Here is a 15143-nt window from a genome sequence, read left to right on the forward strand (position 1 = left end):
AACACACCCATAAGCAGCTTTTGTGTTTCTTGAAGAGTACTGTATGCTGTGTGCTCGGCTGGACTGCGGGTCAGTTGAAGGCATTTCATCATCGCTCTGAACACGAGAATGAGCTTTAACATGCAGAAATAAATAGTCCTTACTGCTGAACACTTACTGAACAAGCACTGAACAACCAGTGTGAGTTTAGGAAACACTAACATAATGGAACATCCTGTTAGCAGAACTAAACAGAGAATTTCCAGTTGTTTTACTTTTATACAGGTGCTACCACATACAACAGAAAGGCCAAGTAAGGTATCCAATGGACATACTAAAATCACAACTAAAACAAGCCAAACAGCTCTAGTGCCTGGTGGAAATAGGTGCTGAACCAGTAGCTCTAGCTCCTATGTTACGTCCAACGTTCCCAGAGGCAGGAGCCTGGCTGTCCTGGTTATTACAGCATCGCATTTTGAAACCAGAAGTTTAGGACAAACCTAAAGTATGTCCTGCAGGAGCTGCTGTTACCGATCCCCTCTACCCCCATTCCCGTACAAGAAGCAGATATGGCAATAATGGCAATACAACAAAAAGCATCAATAGGCAAAACTGGCTAGCAAGGCCACCGATGGAGATACAACGATCGTGTCCGCTGCTGCTGGCCTGCTGTTAGGACAAGCAGCTGGGAAGACGCCTGGGAATGCTAAGGCAGGAGAGAAGCTGAGCAGCTGGGGATTTGTGCAAACACAGAGAGCTAAAGCCAGTGAAGTGGAAGTTTCTCCCTGCCTAGATGAAGGGGCTCCCACCTACTGGAACAATCGGAGAAGGGCATCCAGATGTCATCTCGTTCTTCATAAACCACCACCTTACCAGAAAGTCAACGGACACCAAGCATGGAAACCTGCTGCTGCTATGAGGTCTCACTGCATCCGACTCAAAGCTGAGCCAAGCAGTACTGGAGCTCAGGGCTGATCCCAGAGCACAGCTCTCGCCCTGGACTCCACCTTGCCCCACTGCCTCCTGCCCCTAGCAGGGTTTCACAATGCTTGTTGTGCTACGGATCCGCAGCCTCTTTCATAAAGCAGCAGACAACACGTGCCCACTTTTGCACCGAAGCCTTTCCATGGCTTCACGTGAGAGCTTTTTGCAGAAAAGCAACACAGAGGATAAGGGGACGCAGGGGACAGGCAGACCAAACTTAGTCCAAACACCGCCTTGTCTCTGCGGACTCACTCCCGATGTTTTGTGCTAGGTTTTTCAGAAGGATGTGCTTCTGCCAGCACAGTTGACAGCCCGGGCAGATTCTGCCAAACTGCCCATAAGCATGCCCATTTGCATTAATATTTTCTTCTTACAAAAAGAAAGAGGCAAACTGCCAGGAGGCAGCTGGGCAGGAGATCCCTGGAGTTGTCCTTTTATCTCCAAAGATCAGGCTGAGTCAGTAAATGTAAATTCTCAAATTCAGTTCAGACTCTTCCAGTTGTGACCCCTGCTCCGACAGCACTGATCAACACTGTCTAGAAGCAACAGCAAAAGAGCAATAATTAGACCAGTGAGTGCAGTTTCTCTGCTCCCTTTTTGTCAACTGGTGGCACAAAAAGGATAGTCGAGTTCGTGTCCTCTAATCCCCACACAGATGTTGTGACATTTTACAAGGCAAAGGTCCCACAGCTCAAGCAGGAGTAAGCACGATGTCTATTTTAACAGACATCTTTTCACCTCCCGCTGTGTGCTCCTTGGCATTCTAGAAGGACATTATTATAATCTGTCACTGGTAAACTGAGGCTTCTTTTACCCTACCCATATCCCAGGTTAACACAAGCTGACTTCATAAAGCCTGTGCCTGATGAGAAACACTTCCTATTTACCTTGCAGTGGAGTTGATCCACGTCAAAGTACAGCAACAGCCCTCTGCAGAACCAGCCCTTTGACCGGGAACGTGCTGGGACAGCGATCTTTGCATGGTCCTGAGCACTGCACAGAAAAGCTCCTTCTGGTGAAATTACAAGATGAAGCATCTCCATCTTACCAGGAGATAAAAGGACAAGTGACAAATGTGGTGAAGTAACAGCCACCCCAGTTAAGATGTATTTGACAATGTTATTTATTTTACGCCACTTCTTCCTTCGCTAGCTTACAAGACAGATGTGTTTTGAAAGCTGACAGTTTTCAAATTTTCAATAAATAAGCCTGATTCTGTCTCTGCCAAATGCATCTATTACCTAATAACCACTTTAATGGCAGTAACTGCACCAGTCGGGCTCAGTTTTACAGGGACAAAAATTTAATTTGGTCAACTGTCTTGGGAGACTTCTGGCAAAAGTTCATTTGGTCGCTCTCCCACCCGTGATCACAACAGCGAGGCAGCCCCAGATCCTGCCCACAGACCTACGCCTAACACGTGGATTTGGGGGCTGTTACCCATGCACTTTGCTACGTGTCCAGTACCAGCTGTGGAAGAGCACCCAAAGTGATAGATGTTCTCACTAAGGAGAATAACCATTTGCATCTCTTAGTGACCTACATCCACCTAATTTTAGTTTTCAGAAGCCACGCTGCTAGCGCTGCTCCTCCTGGGCAGCTGCTCCACGCTCCGTGCCAGCGAGTGCCTGCAGCACGTGGCACAGGTACGGCACCCGTTCTGCAGCTCCCTATGCTGAAAGTCTCCCTCGAGTCCAACTGGTTCCCTTACCCCATCCACAACTTCATGCAGGCTGCTCCAAGCAGTTGAATCCAGGGAAAGCAGCAGCTGCTCTGACTGAGGGGACAGCTGTCCCGTAGGGGCGATAACAAAGGTGCCTGTTTTTGACAGCTGCCTTCAGTCACCTGCTTGCGCGAGGTACTGATCCTCCACGAGAACCTGGAAGCAAAGCTACAACCTTTGCAAAAAAGACTAAGTGACCCTACTGCAATCAGTGATGAAGTATTTACTCAGCTGACAGTTCAGATACACGCAGCTACTCCAGAAAGATGTGTTTCAGCCCCACTGCCTACAGAAATGCTTCTCAAAAACACCAGCTCTGCCCAAAACACCAGTCTGAAACAGTTCCCCTCTGAAGAACTACCCTTAGCCGTCAGCTGGAACACTCAAAACCAAGAGCCCAGCTTCTTCTAATGAGTTGAAGAGCAAGGCAAAGGGGGATTATTCAGCCTGTGCTTTACAGCTCCCTGCAAAGCCTCTGCCTTTCACAGAGCCCCCCAGCCCGACACCTTCCCCAGGAATACACGGGCAGCTTTCATGTCGCAGACCAAAGCCCTACTGGAAAGCCTCTCAGCAGTTTTCATGGACTCGGCTCCTGACTCAGTCTTCGGGCCCAAGCCCTGTGCCAGTTCCTGCACACTCACTGTTCAGTGTTGCAGCAACTGAAGCTCCTGAAGGCTGTAGCCCTGCTGGCAACCTCCTGAAACGTTGCTCTAAGCAACACCCTGGGTACAGGGACACGTAGCTGATGCACTCTGAGCAGTATGGGAATATCTTATTATAAGATATGGTAGAACTCAGTTGCTCTGAGCACATTTACTATTTCCTCAGTGCTGTAGGGTAGAGGCCATACCATCACAGGGGATATGAGAAGCCTTATTCCTGTGAGATCAGAAAGAGGAAGGCAGTTGGGAGGGGTAAAACAAAGCCCTCCAACTTGCTAGCTGCTGCTCGGTTAACTCCATAAACCTTCTCCAAGTCAGCACAACCACTGGAACTAACACCAGCTTTCCAACAGTGAGTTATTGGTTTAGTATCACAGCCAGCAGCGCAGTGAATGCTGGAGGAACATCTATGCATGTGCTGCAAACACCACGTGAGCGCCCGGCCGCTGCAGCGCAGCTCCTCTTCGGGGAGCCACTGTGCATGAAGGACACCAGCAAAGGGGCTCTCGGTCCTGTGCCGGGCAGGAGCGGGACAGCAGCACCTCCACGACACTGCCTTTCACCCCAGCAAAGGACATCCCAGCCTCAAAAGCCGCACAGGACATGGCTCCCATCATTCAGGCACTAGCTGCAGACTTAATCCTCAGATGGAGGAAGTTGTACACAACTGCAACAGAAGTCCAGCCTCACAGAGTTCGGGAGACAAGTGCAGCCAGGATTTACAGTGCAAAATCCTGTAATGGTTTGAGTAAGGTGCCTCAGGAAGCCTGGAGCCCCTTCTTCATTATGGCTTTAACTCCAGCAGTGAGATTGAAACAAATCTCTGTATCCTCTTCTGCACAGTCCCGCAAACATCTGCACAGACTGTAACACCCTCCTGAGGACGGGCTCCAGAGCTCTGCTTCACGTGCTTGGTGTGTTTTGGACAGCCCCGGAAAAACATTATTTCTGCCTAACCCTACTGCAGGTTATGACAAGGAACAACTTGCCATCAGCGCCCAGAGCTGTGCCATACCTTACAGAGACGGGACACAACTCCTGAGCAGACAGAAGGATTTCCCACTGCAGAGCTCCCAGAGCACACACACTGAGATCCATCATTACCTGACACGGGGATGCAGGAAGAAAAGTTGCGACCAGAAAACAAAAACCCCAGCGTGCAGGTACCTCTCAGCACTGCTAATTAGTTACCATCGGAGATGATAAAGCAGTTACCAGTTCAGACAAATAATGCCACGAGGGAGGTTTATAAAGCTCTAAAATAAGCTTCCTTTGGAGAAGTGGGGGGATGACCACAAGCTTTTTCTCTGGAGAGCTCAGCACAAAACCAGCACCAACGTGGTGCAGCTCCAGCGAGGGGCAGGACCAGAGGCTGCTCGGCAGCCACCAGGAGATCTCCCAGAAAGTCACCTGTAGCCCACGCGTACTGCGACATGCTGCTACCCCAATATTTTTAAGCAGATACCCGAAAATAAGCCTTCTGTGTGAAAGTGGAAGGTAGCTAGGTAAGAGAGCTGGCTGCCAAGGAAGAGTTATTTTGGTCACATGGCCCCTTACAAATTATCCAGCTACGTGAAGTCTCCATTTCTCACTGCACTGATCCTTCCCTCGTACCATCTTCAAGGGTTGTCTGCCGAACTACTCAACGACAGGGTCTGCAGGTAGCCTTGTTCCTTCCGTGGAGGAACAGCACCAAGCGAGCAGCAGCCCTTCTTGCTGTCTCCCAGGCACAGGAGGTATTTCAGCGTTGGCAGCAACCTGGATTTTTTCCTGTTCAGTTTCCTGCTGCCTCTTTGCCTCTTCCAAAAACCTCGTTAGTTCCCAAGGACAAGTCAGCCTCCATTACTAAATACCAACCGTGCCAATCCAGGGCACGTCATTTTTCTGAAAGCCATGTCAAAACAGAAGGGACAATTATTAAATTAATTAAATTAATTATTACACTGAACACCCACCCTTTCGAAAAGACTCAGATCTCTCTTCCTGGACACTGGGGACATCAGACGACATTTCACAGAAGTCCATTTATTCTGAATGCTGCGAGGAAGCACTCAGCAACAGGCCCACCAACCACATGACAGCAAGTGGCACTCTCAGAGAGGTATTATCATCATACCGCCTGCCTGCAGGATTCGGCCCTTAATTCTTAGGCTGACTGAATTAATGCTTCTCTTAGAGTAACAGCTCTAAAAATATCTTTATAGAACCTTCCATTCAGAAGCACAAAGAAATGTTAAACTGGAGCCAAGGATCATCTAAGGAGAAAATTATGAAAACAGCCGCCTATGTCTGTTGCTACTCAATTAACATCTTAACATATGCCACGTTACGTTGTCTGGCTTGGCTCATATTGATAAAGAAGTAAAATGGTTGTAAAAGCATTTCAACTAAATATTTAGAAAGCAGAGCTGCAGAAGGCTGAAATCTGTTTCAATTACTGCACTGATGACTACACCGCTTAGCTAACGGAGGCAGAGCTTTCGCTAGCACAGGCCAGTACGGAACAGCTCTTGTGGAAGGAAAGCACACCCAAGCAGGGCATTTCCACAAGGCAACCTTGGCATCACCGTCACTGCATCCCCTCCCATCCTCACCTCTCACAGCGAGGCATGGAAGAGCCAAAAAGCAGGGCTTCTGATGCCACCTAGGGGCTCTCTCCCTGCCTGCACTTTCTCTCCTGCAGATAATTCAACTTGATGTCTTAAAGGCAAAATACAAAATACTACAGGCCGTTTTGGGGACCTGTAAAATCCTGCAGCTCTCAGTGCCTTAGGTGATAGTGTGCCGTGGGATTGCTGAACCCGCCACAAAAGCTGAGCTTTTCCAAGTGCCTACTTAAAAAAGCAACCGAGGGACCAAAGCCCTGGGAAAAACAGCCCACGGCAGTATAAAGATGAAGTCACAGCCTCCGTGTTCACCTGTAGAGGCCATTTCAAGCAGCAGCATCCAGCTGAACTGCAAGCTGTTTCTCAGCTGACCAGTTCGTTTTCCTTTCTGTGTCAGTGCCTTTATGTCAGACCATGCAAATTGTACAGCCTGAGCTGAGCTGGATTTCATTGAGTCGGATCTGTTTGCTGATCCAACAGAAAATTTATCATCTCATTAATGCAGACGAGCTTCCCACCGAATCCATTAACTGAAGCAGCTCATCCCACAACCCCGGGATCCAACGGGAGGCAGCGACCGCAGAGCTGCAGGTTCCAGCATTTCGGCGATGGCTCACAACCAGCTCGTTTGCAGCGTAACTTTCCAGTACCCTCCTAGTGATGCCACAGAGAGCTATCAGAGGAGACAGTGATTAGGTCTGACACTATTTCAAACACTTAAAACCAACAACAACAAAATCCAGCAACTGAGCAGTGAGATTCAGATGACAAGTTTTGAAAACAGGGACTTAACTCTTCTGCCTGTATTTGAAGACTCCTTTAAAACAGGGAATACAATCTTCATCAGACAAGTGACAAGTCTTTCCAGGCACAGAGCTCGACTTACTTGCAGAAAAGATGCCATTATCCTATTTTGTGTTCTCTCCCAGGTTCTCTCAACTACTTTTTGGAAAGATTTTCTTCAATAAGGATGTTAATCTTGAAATGAATCATAGAAATGGACCTTATGTGCAATAGCAGTCTTCTATCAAATCTGGTTGTACCTTGTCCCCTGCCACGCATTTCACCTTTAAGCTAGCACAGCTGACTTCTCAAATGCCAATTTACGCTGTCATATCACGAAACTGTCACAAATGAAGACAGATTTGGACGTGAACAGACCCAGATCTGTAAACAAGAGAACTGCCAGTAACAGCGAACGTACCTCAATCTATTCAATTAAACTATGTGAACCTAGCACAAACACAAGCCAACGCAACCAAAACATTTAATACGAGACAAATTAAATCTCCCAGTACTCAAAAGCAAGTATATTCTCATTGCAGATAGAAGGTACAGGGACTGTAACTCTGTCTTGGAAGCACATGAAGTATTGTTATTTCCCTATAGCATAAAAATAGCCAGAGTTCTGTCCGCTGGAAATGTACCAAAGTATCTAACTAAGGCCTCAAAAAAGTAAATACAGAAAGCTGCCACCAATTTGTAAATATTGGCTCTTCAGCTTGAAGGCAGACTCCTTTAATCCAAGCCAAAACACTCTTCTTTGCAATATAAGGAAGCAAGAGAAACACCAAACTGATAAAAGAGTGGGCCAAGCCGAGCTGCAACCAACTGATCTTCCGTGTAACCTAATCTACGTCCTTCCACTTGCAGAAGAGAAAACCCAAGGTCGGGTTTAAATTAGACACAAAAAGGGGCAACACTGGACCACACAGCTGAAAAAAACACTAGATCAGCATGCCACTACATTTTAAGTTACTGCAGGTTAAAATTAGTCAAACGCATGACTTCAACACTTGTTACTAATATAAATGCAAGAAAAATATTGCATATAGGATAAGAATTATTTAATCCCTACTAATTCCTGAGACTACGATTATTTTATACATTATTAAATAATGCCAACGATACAAACAGCTGAACAAAGAAGGAAGATAAGGCTGCTAATGAAATACCCGTCTCCCATGTAGCCCCTTACAATGAACTGCCAAGGAAGAACTGCTGAGAAATGATCAGTTGGCAGACATCAGAATACCTGGGTCTGAAAATTAAATATACAAACACCTCTTTTAGCTTTCTGAGGAACTCTAGCTCTATGCAAATGCTGAAGACTCATTTCCACAATTCTTAAAATAACTGGGAAAAGCCTGCCACAGCCACAGCATGCCAGGTGCTCTGTTCCAGCAACACAACAGTCACTGAAGTTCCTGTTTTGTATTTCTCTTTTAAATTACTTAAATACACTTTTTGGCTACAAACTACTTGAATAAAACTCTTAGAAGAAACAAGAAAATGGTCTTATACATTTCTCACCTCTGTTTTTTTCAGCACTGATCTAAATTAAAGTCAGTGTATATTGTTACTTCCAGGCAGGACTCTGTACCAAAGCTGTGATGCCCTCTGCACACTATGTGGGAAGCTGATAACGCCTTCAGAGGAGCTGCATCCCGTATTTATTGCTGACAACCCAAAGAAGACACTGCAGGGTATTCCCAGATCAGTCTGCATGGATCAATTGCCTAGAAAGCCTCAACACAGAAAGCACAGGGTGATCTACAGAAAACTGCATGAACCAAGTCCTACTGGAGAAGTCTGTGTCTGCAGCATGTCCTGCTGAAAGCAGAAAGGTTTGTGGCTAAATGGCAACTCACCTATCACAACGGGTCACAGATTTCACAATGAAAACTGCCTTTAAAACTAATGAGAAACCAACCAACCAACCGTTGTTGTTCCTGAATTCAGTTGTAGATAGCTGTGAGATCTGCTGCTGCAGCTCCAGCCCCGCTCAGCAGGAGCCCAATCCAGTTACAACTTGATTGCTCAGGGCTTGTATTTCTACAGGGCCTGACTGGGAGATGCTAGGAAGCATGACAAGATCTGTCTCAAGCCTTTCTCCCACATGGCTCCACGAAAGGATGCCTAGGGAAACCTAAGGGGTGGCAGCACTTGAAAGAACAGAAACAAGGAAACGCAGCCCCAAAACACAGGTGCACAGACCCGTCCGTACCGTCAGCTTGAGAAAGACAAAAGCACATCACCTGCCTGCGGAGCACCAGGACCGAGCGCAGCGTAACGCAGGATGCTGACCTGCCTCCCCACCTTCTCTTCCACAAAGCAAGGCCACAGAAGGCTGGTGACAAGGTGCCGTGGTGTACATACACCCACGAGACAAAGGGAATGGCGTCCACTGCTTACACCTAACGCACAACCAGAAACGTGTGAATGTGGACAGGGCTCTGGTTATTGTGCAGAGTTACACAAAACTCAGGCCATCAAACACATCCAAGCCCCCAGCGTTACCAGTGTCACCACAAGGGCTCCAGACTAGGAGCACACTTTTTCCAGTGGTGGCACAGGTGCCAGGACAGCGTATCTAAGCCTGCTGGTAACAGGTGAGTTTTTGTTCATTTCTCGTAGTTCCTTTAGACGTTTCCACAACCTGCAGCCATCCTAGCTGCTTGTTGGTATCAGACAGGTTGGCTCCTGGTTGTACCTCTTCTTTATCCTATTAATTTGGCAGCCAGGATGGTTACCACCTGCTGAGCAGTGCTGTGCCCCAGCTCTATCCTGAGCGAGCCCCAGCGCTGGGCACCGACACCGACACTGGATGGATCCCACAGAGCTCGGGTGCCCCGCACACCCGTCCCCACCCCAAACTCAGCAGGATCAACAACTGCAGGCTTCCCGGTACCCACCTGGGAAGGAGTCCTGACTGCCCAGGATATAGGGAGTGTTCTCCACACATCTGCCTACACTTCTTTCGGGCTAGGTGGGCATGGGTGCTCGACCATGGGAAAAGCAACGCCTCTCCCTGCCATGGGCCACACCATTTGCTGGCACATCCTGTAACCCTGCTCCTACCCCTGACGTTTTTGTAGGGGTCAAAATTAAAAACTGACTCCATGCAGGATTAACACAGCACCACTGCCTGCAGCAGCAGCCATACACCCCTCTCAGTGCCTCATTGCTGTTCAAGAGCCACGGGTTCCTTCCAGCCTCCATCCTTCAGCCTCACACTTGCACCCGGGGGTGTTTCTCTCACCTCCACTTCCAGGCTTCAGCGCACTCCAGACACAGGAACTGCATGGTACAAAAAGTCACAAGCAGCCAGAAGTCTCTTGCCTACCTCAAATGTCATTTCATTGAGCACCACAGCAGTATATCCTGTAAGCTTTCCACCCTACTATTTAATTCCAAAACTAAGATCTTAAGAAGAGTAACAAACACAAGCTACTCCACATCTCAAGGGTTTGGTTTGGAAAGTTTGAGCTCCCTTAGCCTGCAGCTCAGGTGAACTTTAGTTTACTTGCAGACTCAAGAGCTTGTCTAAACCTGCAAGCTGCACTTGATTAAAATTAAAGCTGCACAAAATTTAATTAAGCTAAAGCCATGTAAGTTCATACCTGCACACATCTATTTCAATTTGTACCTACAGAGCTCAGCCTGGACAGCTGCACTGGCTCAGACTACAAGCGCAGGGCAGGCGGGCATCATTCATTCAAGTCACCCTCACTCCACCCACAGCCTCCTTCACTGCAACTGCAATGAATGAACAAACAAGTTTATCAGATGATTTATTTCTTCTAGCATGTAACTTCTAAACGGGTATCATCGACAGCAGGCAACTAACCAGTACTCGGTATTCCCCGCTGGGGCTTGTTGCTCCATAAGCACTCTGGTATCTATTTTAAAAGTTCTCGTTTTGTTAAATTTTTCTTTTAAAAACAGAGGGCATGTGGCCTACCCTTGTTTGAAGTACTGAAACTGCAGCCTTGCAGGTCAGAAACTGAGTTCAGCACCCTCCTAGGACAACTGCAGATGTTGTGAATGCAGAACAGTTACATGGAGTCATTACTCACAATACGGCCACGCCAAACGTCCCAAAGACCTGCAAAGTTATACCACAGCTTATTTAGTCAGAAAGAAAAAAAGGTTGTCCTCGATTAAATCTGAAGCAGATTTACAGATTTAAGGAAAACTACATTAAGTTTCTGAATTTCCCCAAATCAGTGCACCAGAAAATTAAATGTAGGTTGGATATAGAAAGTAACTAAAGCAATATTCACTGAGATAACCGCACTGTTGAAATTCACCTGTAGGCTGCAGCACACAACTGGCTAACACCTCTGAGCATCTAACAACCTGCTGAGCTACATTTGTTCCCATACTAATGTGAACCATGATGTCTTGTCTGATGGAGCCCTCCAGGAAGATGTGGTCTAACAACACTACAGAATTCATTGGTCTGGATTTTCATTCCTGTGAGCCACAATGTGTAAACATGCCAGCAGGAGAGCAGATGTCTGCACTAAAGGAATGAAAACGTCTTTTCCCGATCATTAGCAGTTTGACTTCAATTTTTAAGGTGAGCTATTTGCTGCTTTTCCACTCCTTTACTTAGTAGCTGAACTAATCGAGTCAACCTCACCTGAGTTTGACAAATTTAGGTAGGCCCATGTCTTCAAGTGCAAGAATGCACTTGAGCTATCTCCTGCTCCTACCTTGAGCCAAATTTGACACAGAGCTACTGGTATTTAAAGTATTCAGTAGTAACTATGAAATTCTCTGAAGTGCCAAGAATCACTCTGAATTGACAAATAACAATTACTAGATTCTGCACTGGAAACACTTCCCCACGGTAAATATTTTCACCCTGAACATCTGGAGCTACTGCCAGGCAAGATCCAAGTCCATAAGCATGTGTCTGGGATTACAGAAACAGGGCTTCCACTCATTCAAGCAATTGAACTTCTTAGTTTATTTTAGCTGCAAGTTTCACCAACTTCAACAAGTACAACCACGATGGTACAGGGACCTTGTTCTTAATCCCTCCAAGAGAAGTAAGCTTAAAGAATGGAAAAGAGAGATGCAGTCCATGGGAATATGTGCAATGAAAGCTGGAGAGGGACAGCTTAAACTCGGTGGCACTGAATAGAAGAACAAAAAATTGTGGATTTTTATTGTTAATGGTACAACAATTTCTTTTTGCTTTCATTAACCAGGAAAATTGACTATGTATAGTGTACAGAGATAGCTGTCTGAATATATTCATGGATCAGGAACTTAATTACATAGGTTAATAAATCTTCACGGTCAGCTTCTAGCACTTTTTGCATAAGAAAATGATAATTTACAAGATAGGGTTTTTTTTATTGATAATTCACTATAAAGTGCATTTAGACAAACTTTTGCCCAATGTAGCACACAGAAGCCAACATTTCCAAATTGCTGTAAAAAGAAAGTCTTTCTTCTTATGCCTTAAGCACATTTGTTGATGCCTTTTTTTTTCCAGTTTGACTCAGTAAGCTCTCTCTAGTTGTTGAATTCAATTAATGGTTTCTGCTCAGAGTATCCCTATTCACATGTTTGGAACTAGATGTGACAATCCCGCTTCACTCACCTGTTGAATGGAAGAGACAAATACACTCTTCTCTCAGCTGCCCAGTAATTTCTCAACTTTTAACAAGTTCATCACTGAACAGGACCATCAGAGTCAAGCATAACAAATGTACCTTTGCCGAACAGGCTCCTGAAGCCAAAAGCTGCCCCAATGCTTAAGCACGCCGGGGTGCCAGGTGTGCTGCTAGCGATTACTGACAGCAAGTTATTTTGACTCTTTTAAATATCAACCACCTCGTAAGTTTACATGACTACTAATAGCAACCGTAGTCCCTAACACAGCTTCTCATTTAAAATGCAGACTTAATAAAAAATAAATAAAAACAAAGGATACAGGCAAGCTTTTTATGTATCCTTTATAAAAGGAAGGCTGTATTTCAGAGCATGGATACAAGGTTAAATGATTTTTGGCCTTTGTTTCAGACCCTCTCATCCCAGTAGAAAGAGCTGCAGCTTCCATACACGGGAAGCAGGAGACGTCACAGGGCCTTACGCGCAGCTATGGGGTTTCCTATAACCCAGCCCCAGAATTGCGGAGTGGTTGTTTACCTTTTGTTGAGAAACACTGCCAGAAGGATGAAACAACAAAATCCACAGCGTAGGAGACTGGAGGAGTAGGTGGATGATGATGCTGGGTCAGAATCAAGACAGGTTGCTTCAGCTAGGTGCCCGTCCTGCAGGGGGGCCTCTAACGGGGCAGCAAGGAGCACCTGATGCTCTGCCAGAGGAACTACACCCTGCACATCAATGTCATCAAAGATCAGAAGGTCCCGTGTAATGGCCGTCTGTCTGACCCTGAAGCTGAAACCTCAAGTCCCACTTTCAGATTGCCTCCACACACCTCAGCCCTGCTTGCGCAGCATCCAGCCAGCATCACCATGCCCAGCTCTCCCACAACCTTAATGCACGCCCAAGCTACTTGATGGAATTGGCAATAAAAATAGCACGGGGTACTAGAGGTGGGGGGGTTCACTGTTTTTCAAAACAGGAGTTAAAATTCCATCCACAAAAACATTGCATTAAATATACCTTAAAACTTGTTAACTTCTGGTACTGAAAAACTGCCTTTTGGATTTCCGTGTGGCAATGTTTCTGGAGAGGAAGGGAGAAAGCACACAGAAGTCACAAAGACTATTATATACTCCAAGTGTTTCCAGGTGACTTCCAAACAAGGGCAAGAAGCTGCAGAGAAAAATGCAGAACAAATTGCCCATCCTATCATCCAGCACACCTCAGTCACAAGCTAATTCTTTTTTGTCCAAGAGATGCTCTTGAGGCAGACACTTCCAGGCAACCTCGTACTAAGAAAAAAAGTTCCAACAGTTTGTCTGTATTGCTGACAGCTTTAAAAATAAGTTAATTCACTCTTTTATAGGCAACCAAAGTAATGAACTGGAATTCCTCCTGTCCAATGCAATCCAACTTTTCCACTGGCAAAAGTCCCAACAACCTTTTTACTGGCACTTAGGAATTTTTGACTAAGAAATATGGATTGCCTCCATGCCCGTGAGACTATCCATCAAAAAGGACAGCCATACATTACGGACGTTGACATTAAACCACAAATTTCCTCTAAGGGGAGATACAAAGATGCCTCAATAAACGAGTCCTCCCCAGTAACAAGATTTTCTTCCCAGACTTGAAGTACCTGACAAGCAGTAGGTGACACCATCCACGTCCAGCTCCGGGGAAAAGCTTTGCAGGATCTGTCATCCTGGAGGAGCACGGGTGCATCCTGAGAAACACACGTCCTTAGATGCATCCCCCCACTCTGCAACAGCCCCGCATTTCACCATGCAATACATTTACAGGCTGCTGCTGGAAAAAGGTAACAGCTGATGCAACCTCAGCAATATGTGAGGACAAGATAAAAACTTGAAAGGATGCCACGCTGTAAACCCTGGACAGTGTCCACCGCGTCAATCTCCTTTACACAGAAGCCACACCAGGAGACTGTCACTCTCAACACACCAAAAGTACCCCAAGTTCATCCCCGAGCTGAATTTCGTGACGGCCTCAGCTCAGCGAGCAGGCAGCCGACACACTCTCAGCAAGCAGGAAGTTGCTCCTGACCATAGCTACCATACAGGGTTCAACTAAAACCAAAATAAAAAGCTCCTTCTCCTGCAGCTGTACCGGAGGATCATTAAATACAAAAGATGTGCTTAAAATGTGCTGTTACCCAAGATGATGAAGGTGGCACGGGCGCTCCAGCTCATGTTAATACATCTACAGCCCACTGTAAGCACTCAGCCAGCCCATACACAGCAGCCCCAAGCCACAGTCTGATGTTGACAGGTGGAACCAAAACACACCTCAATTTTCTGGAACTAATGCAGGCGATGAAGCACAGAAATATACCTGTTTATGTAAAAAAAGAGAACTTGGTTCATATGAAAAAAAAAAAGTAAGCTAGTTATTCAGGCAGATTTTTAAACCTAATCCCAGCTACTAGGGATTGTTTGTTTCCTAAGTGACTTGGGAATTTTTAGGAATTGGGAAAGGGAAAGAAAAAATATTTAAAGCAATACAGGCAAAAGGTTCCCATCCTCACCTGCTCCTACAGCGCTGAGAGCACATTATATTGAATGTATGTACTGAAGAACAGACTTGAAATTATCCCTCTCTAAATGGCCACTTTGGGGTGGGGAGCCTCAGGAGAAATCTACCAGAATCCCCCCTGTCTTCCAGGGTCATCTCCAGCTCTTACCAAATGACATACAGCAACAGCACCCCAGCCCCACAAGCTAACCCAACTCAAACTAATACTACACGTTACGCAGCAAGCAA

The 15143-nt window shown here is 46.1% G+C and overlaps 1 protein-coding gene across 5 annotated transcripts in view; it reads right to left on the bottom strand.

The window, feature by feature from the left end:
• Positions 1-15143, bottom strand: part of RFX7 (regulatory factor X7) — a 79904-nt gene that overhangs the window by 31259 nt on the left and 33502 nt on the right. The gene's annotated exons all lie outside the window — the stretch shown is intronic.

The sequence above is a fragment of the Anas platyrhynchos genome, chromosome 11 (genome assembly GCF_047663525.1).
Source record: "Anas platyrhynchos isolate ZD024472 breed Pekin duck chromosome 11, IASCAAS_PekinDuck_T2T, whole genome shotgun sequence".
NCBI classification, from domain to species: domain Eukaryota; kingdom Metazoa; phylum Chordata; class Aves; order Anseriformes; family Anatidae; genus Anas; species Anas platyrhynchos.